Source organism: Diabrotica undecimpunctata, chromosome 7 (assembly GCF_040954645.1).
Source record: "Diabrotica undecimpunctata isolate CICGRU chromosome 7, icDiaUnde3, whole genome shotgun sequence".
NCBI classification, from domain to species: domain Eukaryota; kingdom Metazoa; phylum Arthropoda; class Insecta; order Coleoptera; family Chrysomelidae; genus Diabrotica; species Diabrotica undecimpunctata.
In genome coordinates, this window is record NC_092809.1 from 157660707 (window position 1) to 157678586 (window position 17880).

Sequence of the window (17880 nt, forward strand, 5' to 3'; positions counted from 1 at the left end):
TTACCTTTATTGTAAAAAGCAGATACAGTATCACAGCCAGTAAAAGCATGGGAAAAAGCTATTAATTTTGAACTATCTGGGTACCCTATTTCAAAAAATTAATTGGTTTTTTTAACGTATTTCCTTCATTTTTAACGATAGAGTGTTTCTTCAAAAACGATTTTGTAGAGGTTTTTAAGAGCTACAAGGATCTGTGAATTAAATCTTTTTGGAACCCTTGGTTTTTAAATGGGGTGAGTTTAAAGGGCTCGAAAAAGATGGTGCTTGATCGTAAATCGATGCTTTAAACGGCTATTATCTCGCCAAATATTCATTGTACAACAAATCTAAATAAAGGAAAATTTTAGTCGTTAAAAAAGCTACAATTTAGTACATTTTTATTTTTTTCATATATTAGAAGGGTAATTATGGGTCTATAAAGGGTAGAAGGGTATTATGATTATCATCATAAAGAAGGGTAAAAAATATGAAATTGTAAATCGTTTCTCGCTTTAAGCTGTACTTTTTCTAAAACTAAGCATTTTAAATGGGTCAAACTTCTTGGACGTATTAACAATACATGTACAAAGAGAATTGCAGAAGGGTGAAGATCGATTTTAATTATGGGGGTAGTTAGGGGATTGTTTTCATCGATTTTTTCGTAAAAAATGAGGTATTGACCTTATTTTCATCATAACTCACTCAATTTTTGAGCTAGAGTCTTTTTTTATGATAGGTCTATTTATTCTATTTAAAAAAGGTTCTATGAGTTTTCTTCCAAAAATGCATCATTTTCCCGATATTTGACTTTGAATCTTTCAAATTTGGCATTTGAAGAAAACCGCTGAACATTGATAGGCCGTATTTCGGTTCCTATTATATGGCAAAAACATTTTAAAAAATGAATTGTATTTGTCTTTTTAAAAGCTACAAATTTGTTTTCTACAATTTTTTTGATAAAATGCACCATTTTCGAGTTATTCGCGAAAAATCGATTAAAAACGTCGATTTTTTCGTCTAAAAGTTGTTACTTTCAATCGCGAATAACTTGAAAAATATCAGTTTTACAAAAAAAATGTAAAGAAGATTTTTTGTTTAGAATCACTTTTTTAATCGAAACCTGTGGTTAAAACGTAAAAAAAAATTTTCACCCCCCGAGATGGGGTGGCAACCACCCCCAAGGCTTTGGCGCACTTTGGTTGGATATAGATTTTGATCCTTAGGCTATTACCTACCTTCTGTTAAAATTTCAAGTCAATCCACGCAGGACGAAAAAATTGCGAGGTGAAATGCTTCATTTCCTGGACTATAAATAGAACTACGAAACTACAACTAATTCTTTAATTATGTTCTCGTTGAGAATAAAAACCACAAATTCTTTCTTTAACGTCTCGGATTCTAGATCGGGGGCTCTTTCCAAAATGTAATTTTTTGATTGAACTAACGATCTTGTTGTTGCATTGAAAACAAAACAAACAAATTAGAACTGTTCAAATAGGTAGAAAACATTGTTATTAAATAACTTCATAAGAAAAGTGAACGTAAAAACCACAATAATTACCGTGGAATAATCCTAGTATACATCACTGTAGATCTAACAACAAGAATACTAGCAAAGAAAAGAAAGAATAGCATCAGAAAAATGGCACCTATGGTTCAAAACAGGTCAGTGCATTATTTGTAGTAAGACAATTAAAAAATGAACCTCGATTGATTTGCCTTATAGATTTAACTAAAGCATCTGACCGAGTCCAAATATAAGATCTAAAACATTTATTATCTGACAAAAGCATACCAGTGGAAATCATTTAGACAGTGCAAAAAAATAAATAAGGACAACGTAACAAAGTAACTATAAAGCTAAAGGGCCGAAATAGTAGAACCAACTACATATACAACAGACATAAGGCAAGTGAACTCCCTTAATCCTCCCTTATTCAATTTGATACATAGTAATTTCAAAGACCCCATTCGTTACAAATTGGCAATTCAAGACAAAATAATTGGAAACAGGTAACGGAAATAGAGAATGTATAAATTAATAAATTATAGAGAGAAGACATAGAGCAAGAGGTCAAACAACAAATAACTAAAGCGAGCAAAATATATGGATTCCTGGACACTCTATTTTTGGAGAAATCAGTTCATAAAAGAAAGTGAAGATTATTCTGGATACGATGACTTTGTTGGTTGCTATACCTACTATAGATTGCTAATAGCTGTGTGTTGAGGTCTTCTATACCATGCTCTCAAGTTATCAAACCAGGATATTCTTCTTCGTCCTGGGGCCCTTTTTCGTACAATTTTACCTTGCAAAATGCATTGGAGTAGCTCATACGTGCCTTGATTATCTGCCTGCTTACGGCACTTCACGATGTTGACCAAATACGCGGTTGTGTTCAGCCTCCGCAGTACTTCTTCATTGGTGACTTTGTCTCTCCATGATATCTTCAGGATCCTTCTGTATAACCATAGTTCAAAAGCCCGTGGCTTTGAATGGCTGTGAATACAGTAGTGAAAATAGCAAGGAATAAATGACTAACTGAAAGGAGATCAACGGAAAGACCAAGAGAGCGATGGTCAGACAATCGGTGACAGTGAAAAACCTTAAACTGGAAAATAATCCAATAAAAAACAGTAAGAAGAATAAGAAGTTCTTACAATTATATTGTAAATATTTTTCGAAACTTTCTTCTTAGTTATCCCGATGCAAGGAAAAACTTGTGATACTATCACTAGATCGTATTTAGTTTATTACATAATTTTTCTCCAAAATCGACATCAATTTTTTTATTTTATCATTTATTTTATTCTAAACTTCATATAGTGCTCAGAAGTACGATCAATAATTCATCATTATTTACAGATCAGATAAAAAAAAACTCTATATTCTGTCCTCTGGAGCTTGATAGCACAGTACCTCATTATAAATTCAAAAATGTGTCCGAAATACTAGAGGGTCGTTCAAAAAATTTAAGCGACCTGTAAGCATTTCTTCGTTAGAAATGTGTCTTTACTCAATATCTTTGGTTGTATCCTATATAATAATGTATTGTGAAATTCAGGCTATCTCCCATCTAGGGATTCATCATTTTTTAAGTGGAAATATTTTTAAATATAGTCCATTTCCATCATATTGATAGCACATTATGTATGCAAATCCCTAAACTGTTGATACGGGTGACTCAATGAAAAATAGATATTTGTCAACAAGTTTACAGAAGTATGTATATAGGAAAACAATTTTAAATTGAGTATGACCAGTAGGTATAAAGGTTGAAGCAGAATAGAATACAATAGTTTTGAGGGTTACTAATCCCTAAATAAAGTTGCCAGTGTCGGAGTGATGGAGATTAACAGGTACTAATGAATTTGCAAGAAATGAATTTGTTTATTTTATTGGTTATATATAAAATAATTTGTGGCCGTAACGGGGGCCGAATTGTAAAAAAATGAATATTATTTTAATCAAATTCCATTTCAGATTCACTGCTTTCTTCAGAATCTAAGGAATCTTCAACTCCAATGTTAATTATTACCGGTTCCAGCATTGCATCAGTCATATTATCCAAATTCCACATTTTATTTTCTTCCTTGTGAGCATGACTAACAGCATTTTTCCAATTTTCTGGAGTTACTTTTGATAAGGAATGTTCTAATAATTGTTTTAAGTCTTCTAATTTAAAAGTTTTGTTGTTGCGTCTGACTTCACCCTTTACTTGAAACCATATATTTTCTATCGGATTCAGATCACAGTGGTATGGGGGTAAACGTAAAATAATTACATCACGGTTTAATGCCATTTCATCAATTATATATTTTTTATAAGCTGCTTATGTTGCCTTACAATAGGTAATAATTCCTTTTTTGTCGAATTCTCCTTGTACTCAATTGCGTGTTTATCCAACTATTCGATTATCTCTCCTTTTTTCCATGCCGTTGTTGGCAATTTTTCTGCTAGTCTTGAATGGTAACTAGCATTATCCATGACTATGACAGAATTTTTTGGAATTAAATCCAACATTTGCTCAAAATATTCTTCAAAAACGTCAGCAGTTATTTCCTCGTGGTAATCTTTGGTTGATTTTGAGGCAAAACTTAATAATCAACCATTGACAAAACCGTATTAGTTTCCAATATGGGTTATCATGAGTCTGCGTCCTTTTCCAACAGGAATATTGTTTATTCCAGTAGATACACCTTCGATGAATGCCTGACGGGAACTTTTCACATTTGTATCAACCCATAGATATGGTACAGTATGACCTTCATTTAGCCAAGTCTCGTCCAAATAAAAAATTGTTTTCCCTTCTTCTCGGTACTTTTTAATAGTTCTTAGATAATCTCGTCTACAACATACAATGTAATCTTTTTCAATTAAAACGGATTTTCTTCTATTCTTTTGCCAACGAAATCCCATCTCTCTCAATAGTCCCCATAATTTCTTGTTGCTTATGATTGGTAACTCTTCGTTTTCTCTAATTAATGTTTGGATTTTGTCCAATGTTGGAAATTCTTTGTTAAAAAAAAAATGAGTGAACGCTGCGTCTTATCATGTTTTTATGTATTTCTTCAATTTCCAAGGGTTTACTACCTCCACTCTTCTTGGGAGATGAAACAGTTCCTCCTTTTCTTTCTTTTAGGAATCTATAAATTGTTGCTTCTCCAACCCCTGTCATATTTGAACACATGTTAACGATTTCACGAACATTACTTAAAGGGCGTTGATGTACAAGTGCATTGTGTACATTTAATATTATATTTTTCTCTCTTAGACTGAAGGCACCTTTAAAACTACACTTAACCGGGATAAAACCTGTTGTCGACGTCATTTTTAAATGCAAATAACAAAATATCGACACCAAAAACGTAGGTAGGTAAGACATGAACAATGTACATCTACAAACTAAATGGAAGATGCAAACAATTTCTAATTTATATTATTGGCATAAGCTGTAATGTGGTATAAAAACTATCATTAGTGAAGCCTTATCAGTAATTGCAGGTAATCGTTCAAAGAAGGTATTCTTTTTGTGTCAGGCGATAACTTCTATAGAAAACAATAATCACCTTTAAATTACTGTTTACATTAATTTATTTCGTGAAACATTGAATTCTCTCGTTAATCACCCGTGTATAATTAACAATAATCGTGTGGCATATATACCGACGTTTTTTACGCACAAAAAAGGTATAGTGAGATTAGTGGACACTTATTTTACAGAAGATTTTTTAAAAGATAATGAATTGTTGACGGCATCTTAAAATATTAATTTTTTTTATTTATTTCAAAACAAGTATAGGGTGACGCCTATGGTTTTTTGACCTGTTGAGGATTTGCATACATAATGTACTATCAATATGATGGAAAAGGACTATAGACAATCGAAACGTCAAACTCATTATTTTGCTCATAGTTTAGAAACTTGTCTATTTAGAGATTTGATGTCAATAAACAACTTTTTCAGAAAAGAAGATACACACATTGAGATACGCTAAAATAAAATCATTTAATAAACAAAAAAGGTATTGCAACATGAACAACAAAATCGCTGTTTTTGAATATTGTTAATAACTTTTTTATTATTCATAAAAATTTATTTAAATGAACTTGACGGTTTTGTCGTGTTTGATTTTTGTGCAAAAGATGGGCCAAATCATATGTCATATTTAATGACCTCGTATGTAGGTCTGGCTATTAAATACCGAGACTGCTTATGAAAAAGAGTTTTATTTTAAAAAATTATTCTACAATCGAATGCTATCCTTCAATATATTTCCCTTTTTTCGCCACACACCGTTCCATTCGTTTTTTCCATTGGTCAAAGCAATGCTGAAAGTCTTCTTTTGTTAGAGCTTTTAGGAGCTGTGCCGTTTTTCGCTTCACCTCTTCCATCGACCCGAACCGGATTCCTTTTAAGGCAGACTTGATCTTCAAAAACAGGAAAAAGTCACAGGGTGCTAAATCAGGCGAGTACAGCGGATGTTCCAGCACTGGAATGCCTCTAGCGGCTAAATAACGCTTCACAGACAGCGCGTTATGGGCAGGTGCGTTGTCCTGGTGCAACATCCACGGCTTGTTTTTCCACAACTCCGGCCGTTTCTTACGAACTCGAATATACGAATATGTAATTAAACTCCAGGTCATGATGCAATAGTTAGAGAAATACTTAACGAAAACAACGAAGGATAATTGTAGATAAAGACAGTAAAGAAATATATTCAGAGTCGAGTTTCTAAAAGGACAAGGATATATCAGGATTTGATCACGATATAATACTCGTACTGAAAATATTACAGTAAATAGTTCCCACTCCTCATCATTACTAAAAATTAAATTTCGTCCAATAGTATTAACCTAATCTTAAGGAATTGATATTGTTTGGCATGCTAAACTATTTGGCCTTACCTTAATCATTTCAACGTTTTAAGACACACACTATAACTGCACCTTTGACTATAATTTTATTAATTCATTCTTTAATGGTGTTAACTGTAATGATGTGTTTTAAATTTATTCTTCATGACCTAGTTGCGAACTATATTCGACAAAAATATACGCAGCATACAAACGAGCATATTATCAACTGCAATTACATCATTAGAAGTACATCCGTCTTAGGGAAATTCTTTATCATAAAATTTTTTATTATTGTTAATTTTCTTAGAATGTAATAGGTATATAATGGTAGTATAATGTAATAGGCCCTGATTATCGTACAAATCAATAAAGCCTATCAACAAAACTTAATACATCTTATTTCATAGTTTGTAATTGTTTTTAAATAATTTTGCGACACAATGGCTTTAAAAAGAAAAATTTGCCAGTCTTGTAGTCAGATTATATAATATGATAATTATATATTTTTTTTGTTAAGAAGAAACATTGCCGCATCCACCAAAAGGTTATTAGCGGCATTACTCAGTAAACAAAACTTTAAATCTGATACAAAATATTAATTGACCTTAGGAATTTAACAAGTTTTTTACGTGACAGTTTTCTCCTAATAAACCTGGTAGAGTATTTGGTATATTGTTTATTGAACGTTCTCTATGGTATTTTGGACACTCAATTAACAAATGGACGACAGTAAGAGGCGTAACACATAGGTCGCACAGCGGGCGTTCACTGGCCGAAAGTAAATACGAGTGTGTTATCTTAGTGTGTTCTATACGTAGGCACGTTAGAACCGTTTGAATAAACCGTGTACTACTAAAAAACGTTTTGAGATCTTTACATACACTCTCACGCACTAATTCAGATTCCGCACTTGTTGCTGTATCACGAGCACTACTGTCTGCCCCTTCATTGGCGATAATTCCTATATGCGATGGGATCCATATAAATTTAGGAGTTATGTGGTTCTCTTGGGCGATTTGGATGAATGGCTGTTTAGGATACAGATGCTGTATTGCAAGAAGAGAGCTGAGAGAGTCGATGATAAACAGAGGTTTTGAAATTTTTGAGAGGTTTGCATGTTTTAGGGCACGGTACAAAGCAAACAGTTCTCGTTCAAGAATCTCATTTAGTTTGTTTTTGATTAGTATGTTGTTATTGCATTTTTTGGAGAATTCTATTAAAGAGGTGTTGCAATTTGGGATGCTTATCAACCATGGAGTCGGATGTTGGATGTTACAGTGAAATACATCTGGGATTGTTATGTCAAAATTATTCAGAATTGATCTTACTCGTGTTTAATAAGGTTTTCCAGTACGAGGTTTATTAAAGAGAAAGTCAAGATTATTTTTAAAAAAAGTATTTTCGAAGAGTGGATGATCCTTATTAGCAGCTACAGAAGAAGCGTGTGAAAGTGTTAAAAGTGCCCGCCTATATTGCAATGATGGTTCTCCAGTTTCGGAATGTAAGCTTTCCATGGGTGAAGTGTGAAAAGCTCCGAGAACGATCCGAAGTGCAGCATTCTGGATTGTATCTAACGGTTTTAGGGCACTCTTGGTTGCGGAGGCATAAACAACTGAACCGTAATCGAGCTTGGATCCAACTAGTGTTTCATACAGAAGGAGTAGTGTAGAGAAGTCGGAACCCCAGAAACGATTTGATACGGTTTTAAGCAAATTGAGTCCTTTGTTGCATGTCAGCGCCAAGTGTTGTATGTGCTTTTTCCAGGAAAGTTTTTGATCCAGCCACTCACCAAGGAACTCCACGGAGCCTTGGAAGGGAATGATGCCGTTGTGAAGACAAAGGACCGGTGCAATGCATGATTTTTTCGTAAACACCATACCAGCTGTCCCTGCAACGGAGAACTCGAAGCCCGTACCAGCTGTCCATTCATCCAGTTGGGTCAAAAATGTCTGTACTACTCCGCACATAGATTATTCTTGCGCTCCCCCAATGTACGCCACGAAATCGTCGGCATAGAGGCGAGCTTTGAGAGGTTCATGTAATTTGCTCAATATGTTGTCTATGGCAACCGGGAATAGGGTAGGACCAAGTACTGAGCCTTGTGGGGTACCGCCCTCTGCAGTACAAAAATCAGAATAAACGTTATCAACTCTCACTTGGAAAGAAAAATCTTTTAACAAACCCTCGACATAGGCCAATCAGTGTCCTCTAATATTGGATGCGTGCAATTTTTTTAATTATATTGTTCTGAAGCTATTTGAAGACTTTTACATGTACCCACCGGTATTGAGGAAATATGACAATAGCTGAACCTTATTAACAATAGCAGATTATTATTGCAATCCCGTTTAAGACTCTGCCGGGCGTACTTCTGGTAAGATTCTGGGGTATTCGTATGAATTATTTATTTTTTTGTAACAATTTTAGACCCTGAAAATCTGAAGACAAATCTATCACACACATTTTATCGATGGCAGTACAGCACACCGCTAAAAACTTGAAATTAAGACATATCTTTTATTATAAACTTGCCAGCCGCCATTTTTCTAATCCAACAGCTGAGAGCCACGCAGAACGGAACCAATAATCAAGAGGTGTGGAGAATGACAGAAGATGCGAAACTTTAAATATTAGGTAGACACTTACACTTAATTCTTTAAAAATGCATCTATTTCGTAAATAATATGGTTAAAAAACAATTATTAAAACGATTTAATTGAAATATGAAACCCTGGTGAATTAAAGAAGAGGACACAAAATTGGCATTAAGAACTCTATCAAGGTCTCAAGAAAAGTATAGTTAAGGGTTATTATTATGTAATTGAAACAGTGAAAAAAATTTTAAAAATTAAAATGATCAAAATCATTTGAGTTGTTCAAGGTTGAAGAAGTTAGGAATGTGACACATTTACAAGGAATGTATGTAAAGTGCATCTAATTACTGACTATTACCGCACAACAACAATAAATTTTTATTAAAATAATCAACAATCATCTAAGGTGTTAATGGTTGAAGAATTTTTAGAATGTGACACATTGCAAGGAATATGTCTAACATTGTCTAATTAGTGACCGTTATTCTACAAAAATAGCAACAAAGTTAAGGTGTTCTGATGAATTATTAAAGCAACCTTGATATATTCTTGATATATTCTGAGAAAAGAAAGAAGAAGGTACTGAAGAATTCTACCCAATAACTCTGACAGAGGAATCCATAGTAAAGGTGACGTGAAAGTGAAAATCCAACTTGGCGAGGATGTGAGAAAATATCACCCGATTCCTTTCATTAAAAATTAAAAAAAAAAAAACTACGGTATGTTGGCAATTTCGAAACATGTAAGGAAAATATCAGAAACCATCTCAAGGTTGAAGCGAGCCTATGGTTTGAGAGTAAAGAAGATGAATTTCCAATTTTTGTTTTTTTATTACATAAGTATATTAAATATATTTTAATTGCAATACATATTGTTAACTCGCGTGCGAGTTCCAATTCGCTACTAAAAGGAGAGAGTTCCGAGTAAAGAGGGGAGTCATTCGGCGCATCTATAGTTCTTCCCAGTACTCACCGAACACTAAATGGAAGCGTGCTCACTTTGAAGTACCGAAGTTCGCTCCTTAGGCTGCTGAGCAAAACAGGGCAAAAGAATGCCCATTTAGGGCGAATGCTCAATTCTGTGTATGGCTTTAAGAGACAACCTGCTCTTAAAATGTCCTTAGAATACTTGCGACTTACTGAACTACTGAACTTTCAGTTCTTGTCGCTTCAAAAAAATGATAAATTGAAATGTTCACTTATATCCATCTGCTAAGCTCCGCCATGAATAATATCAACAGCCTACTAAACCATAACTTCCTACTGAAAATGTACCGATATTATAGTGTATTTTTATGTATGAGAGAGTAATAAAACAATAAATTATGTATGCAAATCCCTAAACTGTTGATACGGGTGACTCAATGAAAAACAGATATTTGTCAACAAGTTTACAGAAGTATATAGGAAAACAATTTTAAATTGAGTATGACCACCAGGTATAAAGGTTGGAGCAGAATAGAATACAATAGTTGTGAGGGTTACTAATCCCTAAATAAGATTGCCAGTGTCGGAGTGATGGAGGTTAACAGGTACTAATGAATTTGCAAGAAATGTAAGATGTTTATTTTATTGGTTATATATAACCAATAAAAGTTTAATAAGTACCTACCTATTTGCAAAATAAAGTTTAATTCTTTAGATAAAATAAAACGTTTTATTTTATCTATTTGCAAAATAAAGTTTAATTCTTTGCCTATTTGCAAAATAAAGTTTAATTCTTTAGATAAAATAAAACGTTTTATTTTATCTGAAATGAGTGCATTCCACGAAGTAAGGGTTTCAACAATCAAACATTTAATATCTGTAATTCCAGGAATCTACGACAGTAATTGACTAGATAATTACCTTCTAAACTTATTCCACAGAAAATGTGATAGTGGGTTTTTCCATTTTGTATATAGGAAGGTCCAAGTGGCGTATTCAAAATTCTTAACAGTTCACTAAAAGTAAGTACTTCAGTTGCAAGGTGCAGTTTATTGTGTATACTAGTGTTATGGAAAATTTGGAAGTGCCGTGTAAACGCCGAAAAATTGGTCCTCTAACAGTTAATGAAAAAACATTAATATTTAATTGTTTTAAATCATTTACAGACAAACGTTTATGTGAAAGTGTTGATGAGACCGTTGAGTTAGTTAGCAGTACACTTGGTGTTGAGAAATCTACGATTTACAGAGTTATTAAAGAAGAGAAATGTGGTAGTTTTCAAATGCCACGTAATGCTCCAGGGAAACCAAAATTTCAAATAGAATATCATTTTAAAGAAGGACTTCGACGGAAAGTGCATGAATTCTTCTTTAGACAAGAATTTCCAACATTGGATAAAGTTCTTGTCTCAGTTCGAGATGATAAGGATTACCCAGAAATGAGTCGAAGTACGTTATGGAAACTTTTAAAAGAAATAGGCTTCCGCTGGAAAAAGAATCCCAGAAAGTCTATTTTATTAGAAAGAAGCGATATTGTCATATGGAGAAGACATTTTCTAAGAACCATAAAGGAAATGAGAAACCAAAAAAGAAAAATATTTTATCTTGATGAAACATGGATCAACGAGGGTCATACACCAAATAAATTTTGGCAGGATGAAACTGTTACAAGTCAAAGGCACGCTTTTGTAAATAACTTATCTACTGGTTTAAACCCACCATCAGGAAAGGGACGCAGGCTGATAATAGTACACATTGGCAGTTCAGACGGTTTTGTTGAAGGTGGTTTATTAACTTTTGAATCAACTCGTACCGGTGACTACCATGAAGACATGAACGCTGATGTTTTTCAAGAATGGTTCGAACAAATGATAGATCTTCTTCCTAAGAACTGTGTAATAGTAATGGATAATGCAAGTTATCACTCCAGACTTATAGAAGGACTGCCCACAACCAAGTGGTTAAAAAAAGACTTGCAGAATTGGCTGAGTTCAAAAAATATTACGTACCATCCCGGATCTATAAGAAAGGAACTTTATTCGTTGTGTGCCCTTCATAAAGAAAAATTTAAAAAATACGAAATTGATGAAATTGCCAAAAATCGTGGAATGACAGTACTTAGATCCCCACCATATCATTGTGAATTAAACCCGATTGAACTGGTATGGGCACAGATAAAGAGTGAAGTTTCAAGAAAAAATACCACTTTTAAAATTCATGATGTTAAACAGTTGTTTTTGGAGGATGTAAATAATGTAAAACCTGAAAACTGGGAAAAGGCAGTAAATCACACTATTAAAGAAGAGGAAAAAATGTGGAAGCTGGACAATATTACTGATAAAATGATCGAGCCAGTTATTATAAATCTTGGTTCTGAAAGTTCATCTTCTGAATCTGATTTGGATTTGTAACAAGTAGCTGTAAGTTTTATATTAATATTTTTATTCATCTATTTAACATACCTTAGACGGTTTTAAAAACTCTTTTTCTCTTTTGTAATTTTTAAAAATTAAAAAAAATGTGAATTTTTTAAAACCCTTTTTAATGTAGGCCAGTCAGTTCTAATATAGTGTGTGATAAAAGAGGTCACTTTTGTTTACATACACATAACACTTTATAACACTGAAATAATTCATTTATTTTTTTACAATTATTCAAAGTAATTTTTCAATTAATCTTGAGCACGCCCATGGAGTTGTCGGAGCTACCAGTTAAAATTATGCTAATTACTCTCTCGTTCATAAAAATAAACTATAAAAGCATAAAAATATACAGGGTGTTTCATTAAAAATTAGGATTATGGACTATGCCGGACTTGCGTGGATCGCCCTGTACATTTAAATTTATGATTAAAAAGAGCACATTTAAATTTAAAAGTTAACGTGTCCCAGAGTTTTGTATTATTTTCTATAAAAAGGACACAAACAGTTTTATTCCATAAGTGGTTTCCACACTGTATAATGTATAACATAATTATAAAACTTCATATCCGCTTTTAAAGAACTTCGGTTAGGTGTTGAGGTTAACAATACATGCCTCCAAATATGGTCCATACAAATCCACTTTCACCGCTTTAAATAAAACAAATTTCTTCTTACTCACCTGAACTACAGACACAAAAGTCAGATGCACACACCGAAAACTATTCTAGTAAACTAAACAAATATAATCGGCCGGTCGGTCGGTCACCGTCATCTGTGGCAGGTTCGCAATTTCTTATTCTTAAAATAAATGAGAGTCACTACCGATGCCGATAACTGTCATTATATCATTAAACAGATCTATGAACTTGTAATTAAATAAATCGTTACCAGCAAGAAATAAATGGAATTCTTCGTGGTTGCAGACCCGATGTTGCGTTTACAACAGTTGGAGGTCCACTCGGGATCGAGCATTGGCTGAAAGTCGTACCGTTGGTTGCACCGTAAGGTGCTTTACTGACGGTGGTACCGGTGTGTTAAACGCAATTTAGAATAAAAAAAGTGTTAAGGTCACGTCAAAAAAGTATCATCTATAAAAGTTAAATTTTCGATAACCTCTAAAATTTTATTATTTATTGTAAAAATTGAAAAGTATAATTTATGTAAAAATTACTGCTGAATGCCGCTTTGTAAGTGAAACTTAATATAAAAAGACACTTCGAAAATTAATACATACGTAAAAAAATTAAAAAACAAAATGTAAGACGACATGTTAAAACAGTCGTCGTTGCAAACTTGATTTCAGTCACATTTCACGAGCAGAAAGAGAAAGTGGGAGGACAATTATTGTTTAATAGTTTGAAGAAAATACAAAAAACAACTTTCAAAATAATGTCTTACAAAATACTGTTTATGAATTTTGAGTACTACCAACTGTATTACCAACTTGAAATTGAGCGGGAAATTACAAATATTATTTATAACATAAACAATAAAAGGAAAGTAGTATTTAGTAAATAGGTTTAGAAAAAACAACCAAACAAAACAAAACTGAATTAATAACTGAAGTTTGATCAAAACAATTCAATCAATAAAGAAATTTTAAAAAAGAGAAAAGAAAACTCTGAGATGCAAAATAGCTCAGTCACAAGTCAATATAAAATTGTAAATTTTGCTAGGATTCTGGATCTCAGATCTTTTATTCAGATTGTTATTATCACTCTTGCTCTCTAAGAAAGTTCTCTTAAATTTATTTTTCTCTCTGGCTAATATTTTTACATTGTTGAAATCTATCTTATGGTCTAGATCGATAGTATGCTCTGCCAAAGCACAAGTAGGTTTGTTTAATCTACAGTCACTCTTATGAGAAATGATACGACTAGACAGATTCCTTCTAGTCCAGTTACTGTGGCATTTTCCCTTTAAATTTTTTATAACTGCACCGATTTATCTGAAATTTTTACAGTGGGTAGTAAATTACTCAAAAAACATAAGTTATATGGTGCCGATATGTGCTTCTACCCCTGGGGTGGTTGGCACCCCATCTAGGAGGTTGAACTTTTTACACTCAAAATAACCCCGGGAATTGATAAAGAATCAAATTTTAAACAAAAAATGTCATATAAATTCTTTTCGCTAAATTAATAATTTTTGAGTTATACGCACTTGAAAAAGTAAACTTTTCGCAAAAAAGAACATGTTTTCCAATGATTTTGTACGAATAACTCAAAAACAAAGCGTTTTATTGAAAAATCTATAATGAGCAAAAATAAAGCTTATAAAAAAACAAAGAGTTTGCTTTTTTATTAAGTTTTATAAGTACAATACTAAGCGATTTATAATTGTTTGAAGATGACTTTTTGTTTTTGGGATACTATACTCGATGCATTTAACATCAAATATCGGGAAATGGACATCTTTTTTGATAAAAACTCATACAACACTTTTTAAAGAGCTAGAAAAAACCTTTAAAATGAGCTATGTTAAAAGCCATTTCGATTAAAACAAAGCGAAATACGAAGGAAAGAATTTGAATTACTCTAGCGTTTTAAAAAAAAACGAGCAGTATAAGTAACACTATTTCGATCAGAATTGAAATTAAACGTATATCTTCTACAATTCATTTTATTTTAGTGTTATTTATAAGTTTTAAAAGTTTAGTCTGTTTAAAATGCGTATTTTTTGAAAAAATCATGTTTAAATTAAAAAATCTTTTTTTTAATTATCTAAAAATTTACATTTTTTCAAAATAAATCTAAAACTATAAGAGATACGTGAAAAATGGTTCTATACCAAAATGTAGTTTTTTTCTTAACAAACATTATGATTTTTTTATTTTTGTTGTAGCTCGAAAAATAATAAAGATATAGCCAATTGAAGTTTGAGATACAGCGGCTGACACACCTGTAATCAGCACTTTGGCCCTTTACTATTTAAAAAGAAAGAATTTTAACATATTTTAATCTACTTAGTGTTGTAGCTTTTGAAATTACCTTCAAAATATTTTTTTAATGGACACTGTAGCTTAAAAATTAACGGAGTTATTCTAAAAAAATTTTGGAGCATGTTATTTATATTTTGGAGCATCAACTTATTTTCTGTATATATAAATGCTTTATTCAAGTAAGTTCGAAAAACTGGTAACAGACACACTAACACTCACACAAATATGTATATAATACATACATACATACATACATATATATATATATATATATATATATATATATATATATATATATATATATATATATATATATATATATATAGGCACCTCTAAACTGAACATTTGCTTCAGAGAACTAACGAACACAGAGAAGCGACACTCCTTTGAAGTTGCGTGGGCAAGCCGCCAATGAGTGCCAATGACAGGAGTACTTCAGATCTCGAAGACATTTTAGAAGCTGGGAGATACTGTACAATTTTGCTGTATGGCCTTGCCAAAGACACCCACATGAACAAAATGAATAAGGTCGAAGATTATTCATCATTACTTGAACAAATGCGATACGAATCGTTTATTAAAGCCACAACTAAAAATAGTGCAGATAAATTATCATCTCTTGAACCACTGTAAGTGCCCTGAATGAGCATATCAAAAGAGTTTATTTACAAACTCAGATATGGCTTGGAAACAAAGAGATTGATATAACGGATTGGGCATGGTTCAAGAGTGATGATATTTTACAACCAATAAAAATGAAAAGTTCACCTGCACCAGAAGAACTATTGAAACTGATTTTTTGCAATTGCAAAAAGGGTTGCGGCTCAGCGTGTGGCTGTCGTAGACTAGGTCTATTTTGCAATGCTACGTGTGGAACATGCTCTGGCGACAATTGTCAAAACTGTCCTGCAATAGACGAAGAGGTGGAGTTAGAACACGACGAGAATGACGCTTCAGACAATGAATAATTTGATATATTGTAAATCATTTTTATTTTTGTAAATATATTTTGTATACTTTCTAATGTAAAGTATTTTCATGCATAATTTTTTACAATAAAAACATCATGAGTATACTTATTTTTTTATTTAGACATTTACCAAAGAAGAATTTGTTTCGTGAGCATAGAGATGGTTTTTAAGGGTTGAAAATAAGCAACCAATCAAAAAATATTTTATTGATAAGAAAGGAATTTTTGAATATAAATGTACATTAAAAAGTTTTGAAGTTGTTTAAAAATATTTTTTTATATATTTTGACATAGGGGGTAGTTTTTAAGGGTTGAAGTGTTGCAATCAACCAAAATTATTTTATATAAGCAGAGAATTACATTGTAGATGATATAAATGCACTACAAAAGCGTTTGAACCTGTTAAACGATTTTTTACAATTATTTTTATTAAAAGGGGTGGTTTTTAAGATTATTTAAGGGTTGAGAATGTACACAATATCCATTAATATAATTCACAATATTTCAATTACCTAATTTAACACGATTTAAATCCATAAAATGCTTTAATATAAATTTTTTTCATCAATAAGGGGTGATTTCACCCCTTAAAAATAAAAAGCTCACCTATCGCATATATAACTTTTGAAGAGGGAGGTAAGATAAGCCTAATTTTAAATTATTAGCAAAATCGATTCAGTTATAAAAAATTTAGAGGTATTGACCTCTTTTCCTCCACAGTGACTGGAGTATTCCAGTTTTACCAATGTACATGGATGGACATTCAGTACATTGAATGCAATAAACAACATCCGTAGTCTCTAAAGTAGTTAGGGGTTGTTTTATTTTACTATACAGCTGACGTATGGTTTTGATGTTCTTGTTAGCTATTTTGATATTCTTAAATTCTTTGAAAATCTTAGTGAGTTCAACGGTTAGTTTCGGAATATATGGAAGGGCATAAAAATACACACTTGTTGGAGCAGAATTATTTTGTGCTGAGGGCACTGATTGTGACATAGTAATAATGTTATTTCTATTAACAAAAGGAACATTAAAAATTAATTTATTAATCAGTCTTAGAGGATATGACTTTTCAACAAAAATATTACGTAAGAGGTTGAGATCATGTTGGAGATAATCCGGATGTGATAACCTTTTGACACGTTCTTTCATCGCTAGGACTAAATTAGTTTTCAGCCTAGTAACATTTTTAAGGTTAGTTGCAATTTCAGTACATATCATGTTATTTAACGTTGTTATTTATGCCACGAATCTTACATTCGGGTAAGTTTATTATAGCTTTTTTATTGCATCATTCAAATTGTTACAACATAGTAATTTTCTTTGTAGACCTTGATAAAGGTGGCAAAAAAACACCGAAAGCTTGGATTCAGAATAAATAGTACGCCTTAGCAAAGCTCTATTTTTTATTGACTACCACACACAAAAAGAAAAAAGTATTTACATATTTTTTCCAAACTAGATATATATATATATATATATATATATATATATATATATATATATATATATATATATTTATATATATATATATATATATATATATATATATACACTTACATATAATATAGAATATACTACATTTATCATCTAACCTAATTTACATGCTATTTACTATCCAGAACAAAAATTGGATTCTTCTTCTATTCTTTATATCAGTGGTTCCCAACCTTTTTCCCATGAT

General features: G+C 32.1%; 1 protein-coding gene across 2 annotated transcripts in view; it reads right to left on the reverse strand.

Annotated features, from left to right (window-relative positions):
- Positions 1 to 17880, reverse strand: part of vlc (disks large-associated protein 2) — a 134426-nt gene that overhangs the window by 103394 nt on the left and 13152 nt on the right. The window lies entirely within an intron of this gene.